Source organism: Dermacentor albipictus, chromosome 1 (assembly GCF_038994185.2).
Source record: "Dermacentor albipictus isolate Rhodes 1998 colony chromosome 1, USDA_Dalb.pri_finalv2, whole genome shotgun sequence".
Lineage (NCBI taxonomy): Eukaryota > Metazoa > Arthropoda > Arachnida > Ixodida > Ixodidae > Dermacentor > Dermacentor albipictus.
This window is the reverse complement of record NC_091821.1, coordinates 458,848,655-458,867,079: the sequence shown is the minus strand read 5'-3', so window position 1 is coordinate 458,867,079 and position 18,425 is coordinate 458,848,655. Positions and strand designations below refer to the sequence as shown.

The 18,425-nt window shown below is 46.0% G+C and overlaps 1 protein-coding gene across 2 annotated transcripts in view; it reads right to left on the bottom strand.

The window, feature by feature from the left end:
• LOC135902815 (uncharacterized) overlaps positions 1-18,425 on the bottom strand; it is a 245,371-nt gene that overhangs the window by 143,117 nt on the left and 83,829 nt on the right. The window lies entirely within an intron of this gene.

Sequence of the window (18,425 nt, the reverse complement as noted above, 5' to 3'; positions counted from 1 at the left end):
TCTGATAGAGGACCCCGAGGATTCCAACAAAAAAAATTAACACCTCAGCATTCCTCTCAGACATGAGAAGGTGGATGAGGTGTGTCACTGGATGTGAAAGAGAACAAAGTCAGGCTTTACAATTTTTCAAGAAAACCGGTTTCTTTTAAAAAGCTAAATACATGAATTGTGCCAACCAGTGCATCTTCACTTAAAATCAATGAAGGATGAAAAGGAATGCGTTCGCTGTAAAATGGCGTAAAATATTTTTTTCTCAATGTCTCAAGTTGTCTGCAGGAAAGTAAAATGTGGGTTACTGTAAGTTCGTCTCCGCATTTGTCACAGCCAGGCTTGTCTCTTTTTTTGTCAGCAAGTAATTATGGGTGAGGTGTGTGTGTCCAATGCGGAGTCGACATAAGACAACTTCAATAAAACGTCCTTGGTGTGAACATGACTTCCACTCTTCGATGATGGGTTTTACAAGGCGTAGCTTATTGTTCGTTTGATTGTTCCATGCGGACTGCCATTTTTCTTTCAGTTTATCGCACACTAATTTCATGCAATCTCTGTAAGGAATTCTTATGTTTTTGATTTGCTTATTTTGAGCTTTCGCTGCACTCTCGTCTGCTTTCTCGTTTCCACAGATTCCTACGTGGCTCGGCGCCCAACAAAATTTGATGTTGTCCCCGCCTCGCAGCTTCTGTGATGTTGTGTAGGATGTCACCGATTATTGGCAGAACTGCATTCCTAGGCTGAAGTGCTGTAAGTATGCTTAGTTAGTCTGTATAAATGATGCTGTTTTCAATGTTTTCAGGTAATATTCCTTCCACAGCCATGGAAATTGCATGAGTCTCTGCAGTGAGAATTGATGCATATTGCGGCAGCTGTACTATTTCTTCCCACCTATTCTGTATCACAGCACATCCCACGTATTGAGCGGCCGACCACTCTGACGAAAACCCCTTTTTACCACGAGACATCCTTGAGCACCAGCGGCGCGAGTGAAGAAAGTACAGTCCACCACACCCTGACCTATCCAGGCAGGACTCTTATGACTGGTGTCGAATACAGACGCACACATTTCCAAACCTTTATTTGAAAAATGCCATTCACCCAACGCTGTACAGCGCTTTCTGTCCTTGGTGCGGAGGCCGGCCAACTCTCCCCCACATTACGTGGGACTGCCAGAACAGGCCACCCTAAATTAATACTCCAAAAGTAGCCGGCGAACATCCCAGAAGGGAGCAGTGGGAGACTTGGCTCGCCAGCGAGGATCGGGAGATGCAACTAGCGCTCCTCGACCAAGCACGCCGGACCGCTCAAGCCAGTGGGGCCCTGGACTAGGGGCTCCACCCACTCACTTTCTGCATTTTTTTTTCTTTTAAATAAACGTTTTGATATATATATATTGTGCAGCTTTGGAACCATTGGTGTAAAATGCTGTATATTCCACATATTTTTCTTTTAGTGCTAAATATTCTTGTAATACATGTTCCTGCGGCGTTAGTTTTTTATGAAAACGTGTTAATGAGAAGTCACAAACAGAAGGCAAGCAATACCATGGTGGCAGTGGATCGGGTTTCTGGGCAATATTAGGCAGTGTGTCCGTTACATGTAACTCTTGTAATTTCTCTTCAAAACGGAGAAGGAGTGGTCTGATAGCCTGGGGTTTGTTTGTGAATAATATTCTAGATGGGCGTTTGTTAACTCTTGGGTAACATATATGTTTTGGCAAAGAACGGATGTTTAGGACATATGAGCATGTCAGCATGCTTCTTCTGTCAGCAAGGTGGGGTTCGTTAGTTTCTACATACAAACTGGTTATGGGCGACGTCCTGTAGGCACCAGTTGACAAGCGTAAACCTAAATTTTGTACTGGGTCCAATCGTTTCGAATATGATGATCTGGCAGAGCCATACACTATACACCGATAGTCTAAGGAGGAGCTTATGACGGAGCGGTATATTTGTAGAAGGCATGCCCTATCAGAGCCCCAGTGTTTCCGTGAAAGGACTTTAAGTATGTTGAGTGCTCTAGAGGCCTTGTTTTTCACCGTGTTTATGTGAGGCAGGAATGTTAGCTTTTTGTCAAAGTAATGCCAAGACATTTGTGCTCAGCTTTTACTGGGAGCTCGGTTTCATTAAGTTGTAGGGTGGGATGAGCCTGTAAACCTCGTTTCAGCGAGAACATAACGGCCACTGTTTTCGGTGGAGAAAAATGGAACCCATTTTTATCTGCCCATGTTAGTTTGTTTATTGTTAACTGTACTTGCCTCTCGCATGTTGATACGCTTGATTATGTGCAAGCTATCTGGAAGTCATGTAAACTGAATACATAATGGATTTCGGAATTATTTGTGCTAGGGAATTAATTTTTACAATAAAGAGTGTAGTGCTTAAGATACACCCTTGTGGTACCCCATTTTCCTGACTGAACTTCTTTGAGAGAGTTGAACCGACGCGTACATGGAAAGAACGGTTGGACAAAAAAGTCACGCAGGCAGTTTAACATCCTGCCGCGAATGACCACATTTACTAGGTCGCGGAGAATGCCATACCTCCAGGTAGTATCATAAGCCTTGTCTACATAAAAAAAAAAGCGGCAAGGCAGTGTTGCCTATGGATTATGGATGAATGCCTCTCGGATTGCGTTTTCAAGTCGAATGAGATGATCAGTTGTAGAGAACGTTTTTTTAAAACCACACTGATGAATGTCAAGTAGTTCACAGGAGTCCAGGACAAACATCAATCTAATATTGAGAATGCTTTCGAAAGATTTTGCCAGACAGCTGGTAAGGGCTATTGGCCTATAACTACCGGGAGAAGTCGATGGCTTTCCACTTTTCAAGAAGGGTACAATAATAGCTTTTTTCCAGGCCTCCGGTAGTTTCCCTTGCAACAGTATCTTGTTAAAAAAATTCAGAAGTGCATTTATAGCGGATTCGGAAAGATGTGCCAGCATTTCATAATGAATTTCGTCGGGCCCTGGTGCAGTTTGTTTCCCGGCAGACAGTACTCTAGTGATTTCTTGATGAGTGATTAAACTGTTATATGGCTCACTTATGCTGCCACTAATCGGAAGCCTTTGCTTTTCAGCCGTGTTCTTATATTTTAGAAATGACTCAGTGTAGTGTGAAGAACTAGAGACTGCAGCGAAATGTTCTCCTAATATGTTGGCCTGTTCCTGTATACTTGTTTGGATGCCAGGCGTTGTCAGGAGAGGAATTGTAAATGGGGAGTAGCTACCATGGAGCTTTCGTAGCTGCTCCCACATTTTTTTGATGTCATTGTGCTATTTATTGATGAAATGTATGCTTGCCATGACACCTTTTCGGCATTACGGCGGATGTATCGTGCTTTAGCTCGTGCCTTTTTAAAGATTAGGAGGTTTTCCTGAGTGGGATATCGGCGAAAGACACCCCAGGCTTTATTTTGTTTTCGCTTTGCTTCTTTGCACTCCCAAGTCCACCACGCCTTGTGATTTTGTCTCACCACTCCTGAAGTCTGGGGTATAGCGAAACGGGCAGCGGCTAAAATACAAGTTGTGAATTGTTCATTAAGATCGTCGACACCAAGCTCTTCAGAAAAGACTTCATATTGATAGTCCTTTTCTCTAAACAGTGTCCAGTCAGCTGCTTGGAGCTGCTTCCATCGTCGTGGTTTGTTTGGGATGATTGCAGGTGAGGATGGATGAGTTATTATGACAGGTAAATGATCGCTTCCATGTAGTTTATCTATGACGTCCCAATTAAAATCGTTATAAATAGAAGGTGGACTAAAAGATAAATCAATACAGCTCATCTTTTCTGAGCATGGGGAGCAGTACGTTGATTTGCCAGAATTCAGGAAGCAAACACTATTGCTCAAAATAAAATCTTCTATAATTTGTCCTCTTATGTTTGTCTTCTCTCTTCCCCAAAAACCGAAATGCGCATTAAAATCCCCAACTACAAGATAGGGCTCTGGTAATTGTTGGAACAGGTCCTCTAACTCATGAAGGGATATTTTTAGGCGTGGTTCTAAATACACAGAGCACACTGTAATCGTTTTGTAAGAGAGCAAAGTGGCTGCGACAGCTTCAAATTTACTTTTTATTTTAACCTCACGAGCTGCAATGCCACTTTCTACAATGATGGCTACCCCTCCTGAGAGCCTGTTTGCCTGCTCTCGGTCACGACGAAAGAATTTATATTTCTTTAGTATACTTGTATGCTGAGGACCTAAGTTTGTTTCCTATAGGCACATTGCTACAGGAGAGAAAGAATATATGATGTCTTTTATATCACTAAAATTATTTAGGAGTCCTCTGCAATTCCAGTGTATTAGGAATGCCATATTAATTTATGTGTGTGGGGTCACGTTTAATTGGTTTTCGCCCCGTGATTCGGAGGTTTTCCTTATACGAAGTATCCAAGGAGTTCCGCCGTCCCTGTGACGTTGACGGCACGGAACCACCCTGGCTCGTCTCCATTACCTCATCAGAGGCGCTGGAGGGTCCTGCAGACTGCACGTCGGCACTTTTTTCAGACCTCGCCTCGTGGGCAGAGGCCTGGAGGCTTGCCAACTCAAGGGAAGGCACAGCCTGCTTTGCGGCTGGTGGGGCAGCATGAGCTGCTACCATCGGGGGCGAGGATGGCTCCGCCCGAGCCTCGCTATGGTAGTCTGGGCAGGTGCCGGAGGCCGGTGTGGTGGATCGCCCTGTCGCACCACATCGGCGAAGTTCGTGTTCGGTTTAAGTGAAAACTTGTGTTGGGCTAGGATGCGGTTTCTAGCCTCTTTGAATGAAATGTTCTCAACTGTTTTCAGTGTAATGATTTCTTTCTCTCTCTTCCATGAGGGACAAGATCTGGAGTATGCAGCATGCTCTCCTTCACAGTTCGCACAACGAGGTGCTGCTTCGCATATTTCAGAAGTATGGTCTTTGGATGCGCATTTCGCGCAGGTTTTGAGACCACGGCAACTCTGGGAGCCGTGGCCAAATCTCTGACAGTTAAAGCAACGTCGAGAATTCGGTATGTATGGGCGAACTGCAACTTTCGTATACCAAACTTCAATTGTCTCTGGAAGTGTGCAGCAGGTAAAAGTCAAAATTATGTGCTTGGTAGGTAGCTCTTTGTTATCTTTTCTTAGCCTAATTCTCTGAACATTGCTCACATTTTGTTCGGAAAGCCCATTTAGCATTTCTTTTTCAGAGAGATCCAAAAAGTCAATTTCAGAAATCACCCCGCGCATTCTGTTCAGCGATCTGTGGGTTGAAATTGAGATGGGGATGTCTTCAGACGACAAGATATTAGGAAGTTTGCGCACTTGAGCTTTGCTTTGGATTTCTAGCAGTAGGTCACCGCTAGCAAGCTTTGTTACTTTATAGCTATTGCCTATGGCTTCTTTCAGACATCTTGCTACTGAGAACGGAGATACCTTTCTAGCTGGTTTTTCTGGCTTTTCACTGTGTATCACGTGATACTTAGGGAAGACTTCTTTGGTTGTTTGGAAAAAATCAGCAGTGACATCGGTCCGCCCTTATTTCTGAGGGCGATCTGGTTTGGAAAGAGGAGGTGGCATGGGAAAATGTATTATTCGGCCGCGGTGCCAGCCACCCACCATGGAGCCCTACAAGGGGACGGGAGAGGAACTTGTAAGCAAGTCCTCCCCACGCCAGCTGTACAGCGCAACTATAACCAAATATGGCTAAACTCAGGACAGCTCGCCACACAAGGTTAACCCTAGCCACCAAGGAAAAAAAAAGGGAAAACGCAAGAAGAGATGAGGAGACAGGAGAGTTGTGAGAAAGGAGATATGAAAGTGAAAGATATAGGGGAGGACAGGAAAAGGCGACTGCCGATTTCCCCCGGTTGGGTCAGGCCGGAGGTGCCGTCTACGTGAAGCAGAGGCCAAAGGAGTGTGTTGCCGCCGCTGGGGGGCCGTAAAGGTCCAAGCACCCGGCATTGACTCAACTCCCAGGATCCCCTTTTCCCCGGACACGTCTAAGCCGCGCGCGACTACACGCGGGAGGGTCCAACCCTCGTGTGCTCGGGTACGTGGTGTCACAACACACCAAACGCCTGCTCCCGCAGACGCCCCTGCGGGGTTGCAAATGTTAAGACAGTCGGATCTCCTTATGCTTCCCTGTTAATAAAGGTTATGTGCATTCCACAGAAAATGCGGCAATGCGCGAATCCAAAGAATACATTTTTTTACACATCACACAAACATTAGCGTATGCGAGGAGTACATCACTATCACTGGGTGGAAGGAGGACATTGCGCTCGCAAGCTAGGACGGGAACATTCATGGTACGAAGGACAGCAGCGGATACATCGAATTACGCAATAAAAGAGTGAATGATCCTCGTAGACCATGAGCATTATAAAGCCGAGTGTCCTACTCGTCTATGTGCAGGCGCGTTGTACGTCTAAAATATGAACGATTATCCCCGCCGTGGTTCGTGAGAGGAACACAGCACTAAAATTTGACCTTTGTTCAGCAAGCGTTAAAGCGGAGTGACATCATTAATACGGTTAGGCGGCGGGCTCCCAGGGTTGCAAAAGTTTTTCTATACTTCTCCAGGTGTACTTCAGTAATTCAGCGGTGGAGGAAGCAGTGCTTCATAGTTGTTTCAAATAAATTAAGGAGTTTTTTTTTTCATTTCCACCCGATCTCTATATGAGGCACGCCGTAGTGGAGGGGGGCGGGTGACACCGAAATTATTTTGACCGATGAAATTTCTTTGCCGTTCACCTAAACCTAAATGCGAGAGTCTTGCACTTCTGCCCCTATCGAAACGCTGCCGCCGCCGCTGCCACGATCGTATCTGCAATTTTGCACTCAGCAAAGCAACCCGACAGCTACAGCGGCGGTAGAATGCATGTTTGACGTTTGTGTTGTGTTAGATGCTTCTCGCAAAAGAAAGGCTGGAGCTCATTTCTTCAGCCCGTAAATAAATAAAATAAAATGATTACACTGCGAGCGCAATACGGAGCGTTCGCTAGAAACAGCACTGGGGTGCACACCAGAGAACATGATAAGGAATTCGTCGTCCTTAGTTCTGTTGAAATCACAGAGCTTCCCAGAACAATCACTAAGGGTAACTCTGGCACTGCGATCGTTCTGCCACCGTTGGAATGATGATTAGCAACTCCATTTGTCTGATCTTCGTGCTTGTGGATTCACAAGTTCTCGTGGCGCTGTCCAGTACACTTTATTAGCCTTCATTGACCTGAATTGCTCAGCAATCTATACTTCATTTTTGCAGAACGCAGTAGGAGAATGCGGATGCGCAGAATAGCTGACAATTGCAGTGTTTCCGCTTGTGCATGCTTCCGTGGCGCAATAATTTTGATTTCACGCTTCTGTGCTAGAGGTCCTTTGTTCGAATCCTGCAATCGGTCAATTTTAGTAACAGTACTGGAATGGTTTGTTACGCACTATCTTCTGAAAATGGTCCATTTGTGAAGTTGCTATCACCACCATAAGCTTTGCGTTCCCTGCTCTAAAGAGCCTTCGTGGGTCGCTTTTCTATGTGGCCAAAATTAAAAAGAAAAACATGTACCATTCATTGGGTGCATTTTTATGAGCCCTAACTAGTCAGAAATTAGCTGGCATTTCATTTCCCACAACTCCGTACCTCAAAACAACATGGTCAGCACTGTCACGAAAAATCCAATAACTAAAATTTTTAAAGCCTTCACGTGCTCACTATCATTTTTTGTAACGAGCAGAATAACGTTTTACGTATGTCATCAGCAAATACTTTCGATACCATTCTCTTTGAATGCGCGCGCGGTAACATGAACTAGCACCTTAACTTCGGTTTAATGTTGCCTTTGTAACAAGTCTTCCTACCTCTAAAGATTATGAACTGTTGTATGTTAGAGCCATATACATATACATTCCCGCGTTATGTATTGTTTATTTTCATGTTCTGTATTTAAATTTGTGTCCCATTTCCCAGCTCTGTCTTCTCTAAACTAAGCTCATGAGTAGTACAAATAATAAATAATTAGCGCTTATCGAGAGTTAATGGGAATGGGAGTACAGATCACGTATAGTTATGTCAAAACGATATGCGGTTTCACTGTAACAATATTCTACTTCACCGCAGCAAGAGTTCACTCGGTCAAACGTTCCTACAGCGAGCCCCTATGCCACAAAATGACCAGTATGAGGAAGTATGTCGCGTGTTCAGGCCGAATTCCTACCTACTATGTGCACTGTGAATACCTCTGTAGGAAAGACCACTACAACAAATTTCTCTATAGAAGGAAGGAATATACGAGGTGAAATTTTAGCTGCACCATATTTTTAAAAAGTGCCGGTGGTCAATTTCTAACCCTTGAGCTAAATTACTCGATGAAACTGTCATTGCATTCGGGAAAAATCAAAATGCTTAATAATAATGAACGTAAACAGACTAAACGACATTTTAATTAATTACATAACAGCACCACATTGCAATTTACGAACTGTAGCTATTAATAAATTGCAGCTGCTCAGTTCACAAGGCGAATGGGAACAAATTGACCCGCCCTGGTTGCTTAGTAGTTTTGGTGTTGCGCTGCTAAGCGCGAGGTCGCGGGCGCGAATCCCGGCCACAGCGGCCACATTTCGATGGGGATGAAACGCAAAAACACCCGTGTACGCAGGCTTCGGCGCATCTTAAAGAAGCCAAGGTGTCAAAATAATTCCGGCCTCCCCCATTACGCCATGGTTCATAATGAGATCTTGGTTGTGGCACCTGAAACGCCGTAATTTAATTAACGTTTTATTTGGAACGAGTTCTAAGGGCTGCGCCAAATTCGATATTTTAATTTTCAAATTGTGAGCTTTACTGCATAAATCGGCATTTGCCTTTTAAAGGGCCCCTCACCAGGTCTGACAATTTTGAGCTGACAGGCGCAGAGCATGCAAATCTCGATAACGATCGTGTTTGCAAAGTATTACATCGCTGCGCGCCACGGAAAGATCTGAAATTTCAAACCGAACGTCGTTTTCCTTTCGCCTCGCAGCAGCCGCGCTCCAAGCCGGAGGATGGCGCACACACTTGCTAGTGTGCCTACGTACACGTGTTTGTGCTGTGACGTCGCTCCTAGTGACGCGCGACTTCCCGAATTATTCAAGGCAACATCTCTCCTTTTTGTAATATGTTGCTTGAAAGGCCGAAGTGAAGCTTAGAAAAATATTAAAACACACAAACCGAATGTCTGCGTGTTTTTGTTTTACATCGCACCGTAGCAAGAGACATGTACTTCCATTTCGTCTGCTGGTTTCCACGTCGTGCCGTCGGGCGCAGACACCAAAACTGTCAGTTTCTACCGTGTTCCAGCACCGGATCATGCTCTGTGATCCACTTGCGTCTGCCTCAGTATTCGTGTAGCACTGACTTATACCGCTACTGAGGTGCCCTCGTGCACAGCGAGCAGAATCGTGCGCTGCAGAGAAACCAGACAATCAAAACTTTTCTCGCGCGATGCCGTCAGCAGAAGTGCGTCGCGCTGCAAGAAAGCGAGGAGGGAAAAAAAATGAAGGCGGGGCCCGTGACTTATGCGTCACGCGATCTTCGAGGTATGAGTATCGGTAAGGGAAGGATTTACGCTTGCGTAGGCTAGACGGGGCAAGAGGAGAGAAAGTAGGTAAGCGGAGAGCGTAGGTAACCAAATTTACCCGCTCAGGAACATCCTGGAGGACATCAAAGGCGGGGCGAAGGCAAACGTTGCCTTAGGCAGCAGTGCCGAAGCTTAGAGGCTGCATACCAACAGACAATTGTATAAGGAAATGACGTGTATAACGAAGGATTTTCAAGCTTCCAAATTCCTGCTCACATAGGAGGAGCTTTGCGCGAGCCAGGGTTCAACATTTCTGAGCCGCCCAATTACAGCTGCAGCTCGAATCACAGCCGAGAGGCAGTGTGCCCACCGTCTCTCGCTCTAGCTTTCTTTTACAGCCGGCCGTCTTTGCGCGAGGTGGTAAACAACCACCTCCAAACGGTTCCTATGACAAATTATCATATTCGATGGTTCGCCGCTAATGGTGCGCAGCCATCGCTCATCGCGCCGCACGCACGTTGCAGACAGCGTTGCTATACTGGGCCTCTTGAATGAGTAATGGTCCGAGCATCCGGCAGCGGCGCTTAGCCAGCCCGCGCGGCGCTGCAAACTACACATGGGAGGGAAATTCGCTGCTGAGCTGCCCGCGCTCGCAGACCACTACGCCATTTAAAATGCATATAAGCGCGAACGAACGCGTATGCTTTCGCTATTTAAAGAAGAAAAAAGCTTAGCGACGAAGCAAAATAAAACGAACTGTGTCATATTGTAGGGCCACATGCGGCGAATACATGTCCGCTTAAGCCTCAACTTGAGAAAAAAAAAACTCGAAGTATACAAAGCGTCACGATATTTTTTGAAGCGCGATCGATAAAGCCCCCGCTTTCTGAATATTCGAACGCATCGCTCTCGGGCAATCCGTGCCCCGCATGCGTGCAGTATATTCGTTTCTTTTGAAAAAGAAGGGCCAACGGGGTCGTTATAGCGTGTCGGTCGTTTATGCTGACCCCTGCGGTCTTCAATACAAGTCTCACCCTGCACCCTTTTTATTGTGCCCGTGGCGGCCCATGCCAAAGTCAGAGCAACGGAAAAAAATTTGGAGGACGCTTAAGCTCCGCGTTTAAGAGCTGAACACCATAGCAATCAAAGACCCCCGACGGCTTTTCGTGCATCCCGGCAACTGCAGCTTATGTAACCGTAACGTTTACCGGGTAACGCCGGCGGCGAACGCTATGCACGAAGGCAAGCTTTTTGGCAGAAATTTAAACGGCCTCTTGCGTGGATCGATCTCCTATTATTCTATCGCCCTTTCAATATTTCAGGCTGAGAAGACCTCATATAATATATACGCGCTGCCAGTTCTTATTATTAAATTTGTTTGTGGGCAGCGTTTTCAACATTCCGTGGAATATCTTTGTAAAGAATGAAATATAAGGGTAGGGTAACTTTATTGGTAGTATAGTGGTTGGGTATGCGTGGTTCGGAATTTGGTTGGAAATTCGTTTTGCGGAAGCGACCTCGGATGCCCGACGCCGACGCCGGACTTCTTGCGACACATGGCGCTTAACGCTTTCGCGTTGAAACTTCGGCAAAATAGTTTCGAGACAAATTCCAAACCACGCATGCCCAACCACTTCTCTATCACCAAAGTTACTCATACCTCGTAATTCATTCTTTCCAAAGTTATCCTGCGGAATTTTGAGAACGGCAGCCCATAAATATATATATATATATATATATATATATATATATATATATATATATATATATATATATATATATATATATATATATATATATACACATAGAAAGAGAGAGAGAGAGAGAGAGAGAGAGCTCGGCCTGGTTACGCCCACTGCAGGGCAAAGGCCTCTCCCATGCTTCTCCAACAACCCCGGTCATATACTAATTGTGGCCATGCCGTCCCTGCAAACGTCTTAATCTCATCCGCCCACCTAACTTTCTGCCGCCCCCTGCTACGCTTCCCTTCCCTTGGGATCCAGTCCGTAACCCTTAAAAACCATTGGTTACCCCCCCTCCTCATTACATGTCCTGCCCATGCCCATTTCTTTTTCTTGATTTCAACTAAGATGTCATTAACTCGCGTTTGTTCCCTCACCCAATCTGCTCTTTTCTTATCCCTTAAAGTTACACGTAGCATTCTTCTTTCCATAGCTCGTTGCGTCGTCCTCAATTTGAGTAGAACCCTTTCGTAAGCCTCCAGGTTTCTGCCCCGCAGGTGAGTACGGGTAAGACGCAGCTATTATACACTTTCCTCTTGAGGGATAATGGCAACCTGCTGTTCATGACCTCAGAATGCCTGCCAAACGCACCCCAGCCCATTCTTATTCTTCTGATTATTTCTGTCTCATGATCCGGATGTGCCGTCACTACCTGCCCTAAGTAGATGTATTCCCTTACTACTTCCAGTGCCTCGCTGCCTATTGTAAATTGCTGTTCTCTTCCGAGACTGTTAAACATTACTTTAGTTTTCTGCAGATTAATTTTTAAACCCACTCTTCTGCTTTGCCTCTCCAGGTCAGTGAGCATGCTTTGCAATTGGTCCCCTGAGTTACTAAGCAAGGCAATATCATCAGCGAATCGCAAGTTACTAAGGTATTCTCCATTAACTTTTATCCCCAATTCTTCCCAATCCAGGTCTCTGAATACCTCCTGTAAACACGCTTAAAATAGCATTGGAGAGATCGTATCTCCCTGTCTGACGCCTTTATTGGGATTTTGTTGATTTCTTTATGGAGGACTACGGTGGCTGTGGAGACGCTATAGATATCTTTCAGTATTTTTACATACGGCTCGTCAAATTTTGTACTGAGCCGTTAGTGATGGTTGGTGCTGCGCTGGCACCAGATGGGGTGGAACCTTCTTCTCAGGTCCCATATGCGTCCAGCAGTTCCTGGCCCCTAGGCGCCAGCGCGAGCTGGGTCGGTAGGTCGGGGCTGGACAACAAGGTCTCCCATCGCTCGGGGGGGTTGCGGCTGTGGAGCGTGGGGGGTAGGGATGGTGGGTGTTCTTGAGCTTAGTGCACTCTGCAAGGATCTGTGCTAGAATAGATAAGCTTTAATAAAAGGGTAAATCAGAGTAATTGCTAATGGTCGGGGCCCCTATTCCAGGGCTCCACTGGCTCTTGCCATCTGCTCAGCTCTCTGGATCAGCTTGAGCTGGTCGTCGAGGGCCAAGTTAGACAGCAGTGCCTCCCATCGCTCCCTCGTGGTGTTCGTGCCGTGGTGCTATCTAGTTCCACTCTTAAAGGCGAAGCTTAAGCGTCGTCCAAATTTTTATTAGGCGAGCTGGGCCATAACAGAAAGAACAGACGACGAACACAGCAGTGCCAGGTGCTTGTGCAGGGACACTAGCAAGCAGAACGCCAGCGAGCAGAACGCCAGCAGATGCATGACACGTGCGTACACGGTGTTAGATACGGGACCTTTTCCTGACCTTCCTTCGAGTTCACCAGACCACATCGAATCGCGCCACACCTAATTAAGGCGCGCAGGAGCACATCTACCCCGTTCCCGAGGCGCGGCACGTGCAAACGAGTTGGCGTCCCCCACCTCGTGCGCCGCAGGTGGAGCTATTCACTGCTTGACTCTTCCCGAAAGTGTAACGGAAGCCTGGCACGGTTCCAGGTAAGGCAGGTCCCGATCAAAGCAGCTTTTCAGCACTGAAACCTCGCCCCCTTCCGCGTTTTGTGACGGCGCAAGCCAGCAAGGCAATAGCGCAGAGAGAAATAAGCCCTCGGACAATTGGAGCCCAAGGAGCGACCCTATGCGCCGGGTGTGACACAAACGCACGGACGCCTACCATTGGCCGAAAATGACGACACCTGAGCGGGCTCGCTGATTGGCTGAAAATGGCGTCACCTGAGCGGGCTCGCCGATTAGCCGAACGTGACGTGACTTCGAGACACCGAAGGGCTTAAAAGCCACAGACCGGGAGCAGCAAGAGAGCATTCCTTCATTCATCTCTTTCGAGCTTCTTGCCACAGGCCGCAGCGTCCGAGTTGCTGCCGGCCTGCAATGACTTTATGACTGTTAATTTCTTTGTACTCTCCCTGTAAATAATGTAAATAAACCTCCAGTTTTCATCCCAAAGTCCTCCTCAACCTCGGCCAACTGCCGCAGCCAACAGCAAGGTCCAATATCTGGGGGATAGCAAATGGGATTGTCCTCCAGATCTTACAATTGGTTGACAGCGGTGGGATCGTCTCGAAATGCAACAACAGATGCGTCACGGCGACCGCCCAGCGACTCCACTTGAGAGATGCGAGAGCTGGTCTCTGGTAGCGCAACGCAAAGACGCCACGTGACTGAAAGCCAGGACGCCTCTCTGATAACGCTTTCCTGAATACTGACAAGGAGAACAAAAAATAAATAAAACACAGCACGTCTATGAACTAGGACTCGAAATTTTGGAGTAGCACAATCCAGGGCACCGCCGCATAAAAAATTATTATTTTTACAGAAATGTGCGTACTTGTGCCCTGCGAGCTTAACGTACGCGTGAATGGTGGCACACGAGCGTTTTTGCATTTCGCCCCGATCGTAAAAGCCTAGACCGCCGAGAATCAGAGCCGTGAGCGCGTGTTCAGCACGTAAACTGGATTAACGTTATAGCCACTGAGTGATTGTAGCGGAGAGCAAGCAACAGTTACTGAACTGCTTAATTAGGAAAGCATAAAACAACAATTTACTATATGCAAGTCCAAAAATGCTATTCGTTTTGCATATGCCTTGTGGTTTGGGTGCTCTTTCGCTGATTGTCGTATGTCGTGAATATCGAATGTATCGCGCAGATGCCGTACATATCGAACTTAGCTTATGCATTTTATAAGCTTATGCATATGAACGCCAATGCATTTTTCCGCAGAGTTCAGGAATTTATGTCTCGATACTGGTGCCGTCCTGAGAATTCGTTCGAAGTGGATCCCCCTTGCAATATCCACTGCTAAAATTTCTAAATTGCAATATGGGCCACAAGATAATTAGCCAGAAATTGAATTATTGAATTCTTGATTAGTCGATTTTGCGTTTGAATTTTTTGTGCAAGTAGTGCCCGCCGCTTCCAGTAGACCGGCTCACCAACTAGAATTGAGCTATCCGCCACAGGCAACCTTTAAAACATGGTCAAAGTGTTCGCTAAAACACCCTGGATATCATTGAACTCCTGATTGGGCGCAGGGATTTTCACGATGTCTTCAAGCTCGACATAATGGCGAGTCTACACTATTCCACTACACTAGGTCGGGTAGTGAACCTGCGCTGAGAACACAAAGTACCGGGCGCTGCAAGACCGGAATAGGGTCGGCAATTAAAATTCTCATTCGCCGTTAAGTTAGCTTAGGTAGGGCTAACTACGCTCTCACCTGATTTTGGGATAGCCCGAGCATTGTGTATTACAAGTAGTGCACATTCTTATCATCTTAGGAATATGTAGACTTGGAAAGCAGGCAAAGCCACACGGCGCAGTCGCGTCGGTGTTATGGCGTGGTGCTTCTCAGCTCGAGTACGCTGGTTCAGTCCCGGCCGTGGCGGCGGCATTCCGATGGGGGCGAAGTAGCGAAAAAATTATAATCATGTACTTGTACTTAGGTGCGCATGAAAGTACCCTAGGCGGTCAAAGTTGCGTCTTGTCTCAAAACGAGAGCGTTCTTCTGGCACGCAAAACACCTGAGATATGTTTGTTTGAACAAACGAGGCCCGTATAGTAGCGAAAAGCAATGAACGAAATTCTTTGTTGGCGCGAATGTTTCGCCATTCTCAAATTGAATTAATTTATTTCAACGTCCTTGATGCAGCGGCGCTACGCGGTAAATCTATTTCTGAGCTTGATTGTTAGTGCCGATCGCGATTAAACGTTTGCGAATTTTTCTGCGTCCTTGAGGTGTCGTCTCCGCTGTTCTTCGCGGCACTGGCAATCAACAAGAAAATTTTCTTACTCTCGTGGTTAATGCTAATGACAAGGGCGCAATTTTGCAAACAAAATTTTGTGGGTCACCCGGTGATGTGCATTCATGGCACAGAACAGTTAACTTTGTACAGGGTAGCTGAATACCAAAGTACAGTGGGTAGAAGGACAAGTTGGCTCGAAGGACTCTGTAGACCAAACACTTGAATCTCCTTCCTCGTCAGTGACACCAGATTCTTTTTTCCTTCCGATTCTCTTGCTATCCATTAAACACAAAAGACCAACCTCCACCGGAAGACAGCCTACTTTATTCTCCTTTGTGACCGCTACTTTCCGCGTAACCTGATTCGGGAAGGGAAAGTATCTCTTCCGAGTCTCTCGGCTCAGGTGACCCAGACACGATCCATCAGCACTGTCCTGGGAGTGAATGCATACCATATAGTCACACGTCTCGAGTTGCCGGCTCCTGTAGCTACGAAAGATTCCCGGCACTTCCTTTGGCAGTTCCTCAGTCCTCAAGCCATTTAAGCTAAACACGCTCAGAAAAGTCCGAATGATGTAGGATGTACCGGAAAAGTAGGATCTATGTGTGAGAAAAGAAGTTGTCGAATGGTTTGTTGCGGTTCTGCCACGACGCACTCTAGCGTAATCGCGTTTTTTTTTCCTCCCTCGTGATGTCTTGAGCTAAATCCTACCAATTGCTAAATAAATTTTAAAGTTAGTAAATTATGCATAAGTATCATTAACATAAGGACTCTGGTTGAGCATTGTTTCAATTGATTGACTCATTGTATTACTGCTGTGTTTAACCACCCTGCTTGGACCTGTTTTAGATCTGCAGTATGAAATAAATTAATGAAATAAATAAAATACTGCCGCCGTGTAACATTTTGTGATGCAAATGGCGAAAGTTTCAGTACATAATACGTTGATAAATAATACAAATAAAAATTATAATAAAAATAACATCCAGCGGCTGTTGCGCGTGGCAACGCCACGCGAACACCGTGACTTCGATCTGGCATGTGGACAAGCGATCTGGAATGTGGACAAAGTACGCCGAGTGCTGGTGGCTTCGTATGTGCTGTGCTTACGACGCTTAGTCCGTGTTGCAGAGAGAGGCAGCCCGAAGGTCAATTCGGCCACTGCTGTTGCCGCGCTTGCACAATCCAGCGTTCTGACAGCGAGCATGCGCGGTCATGGAATCAGATGTGTTCATTTTTACCTGCGCGCTTGTGACGTCGTACTTGGTAATGTAGTTGGTAAGCGAATGTTTACAAGTTTACATGACCGATAAAACTTCCATACTTACTTCACGTACCTGCCTACTACTGTGGTTCGCAAGAATGCTTCGCCTGTCAAGTGGAGCTGCGACTTTTTTACTTACACAAGTTAAGGAATGGCTGCATTTCAGCAAGTACAATAAAATAACCTAGGGTCATACTATTTGCACTGTCTCTTCGATAATATTTCTTCACAGGCCGTTGCTCTCATAAAGCATGAAATGCTTTTAATGTATACCTTCCACATATAGTATTGAGGCATTCTTGTTATTTCATTTTGTTGCATTCCAGCCGATGCTTCTACACATGAGGTCTGCGGGCTGATAGGAGGGCGCCCGCAGGGCGTTGCTTTCGACGGCTGTCTGATTACGAGCGCTGGCACTAAGCACAAGGTCGCGAGCTTGCTGACAGCGCTGGCCAAGCAGCTCTGGCGAGTCCACTGACTCATGTCGCAAAATATGAGACTCCTTATCGAGCCAAAATGATGGCGTTCGTCCAAAGACTAAAAAGAACGAGGCTGCATGTGACGTTGTCCGCTTGGCTGTTTTGATGGCAAAAACGGCCTCAGTGATGAGACCTTAGCTCATCCGGGACGAGTTTACGAAAGAGGCTAGGATGTCAGCAATAGTGCGATTCACGTGATCTACAAGGCTGTCGCGCAGTGGTTGGTTGGCTGGAGTAGCCGGATAATTTATTCCCGCTCTGGCTAAAAGCGCGCTCCACTTGAGGCATGAAGCAGGCGGCACGATCAGTAAGCACACAACGAGTAGTGTTATGAGTAGTGTAGTGTTATGAACGCAGCAGAAGCTGTCGTTCTAGAAACGTGACGACGTGCTGTGCATGATGTATCAGGAACTGTCTTGGCCTAGGCCCATTTTGTGAAGTGCTCGATTGCAACTATGAAGTACCTCTTGCCATCTTCAGTTTTGGAAATAGACCTAGGTGATGCAATCCAATGTTTTCCAAGAGGAAATGAAGGGGTTTGGATGTTTGGTAGGAGGTGTCAGTATGATGGCGGCCTTGCGAAAGTGGCAGATTTAACACAATGTCACTTGGGATTGTAGGTCAGGATGCACGTTTCGCCAGCGAAAGTTGTCCGTGACTCTGGCGTAATACCGTGCACGGCCAAGATGAACAGAAGTGGGCGGGTCGCGTACATGCATGAGTACACAGGATTGCCATTGTTCAGGGACGACAGGCAACCAAAGACGAGGACGGATTTTCTTTTACCACGAATCCGCACTAACTACGGTAAACAAACCGTGGAATTCACTTCCATATCAGTATGGAACACCCTTCCTCTCATTATGAAAAATACAAGATCCTCACACCAATTCAAAAGGGAACTCAAAATGCATTTATTAATGACAAACTAATGAGAAAATTTACTGTAACCGTTTTTTTTCGTTCTTTCTTGCTTTTTTGCCTTTTTTGTTTGTTTTTGTTGTTGTAAATAAACTACTGGTATATTTTTCACATGCAATTCTTTATGTTACTGTGAGATAAGCTAAACCTTGTTATTATTTGTAATGAATTCGGTATTTTGCTCTGTTAACGTTCATTTCCTGTTGCTTGTATAATACCTTATTATATGCTACTGTTGCTTTGAGATGTCAATTATCATAACTATTCTTGTACAGGAGGTCCCGACACAGTCTTTGACTATGGGACCCCCTCCTGCATACTAAATACATGTA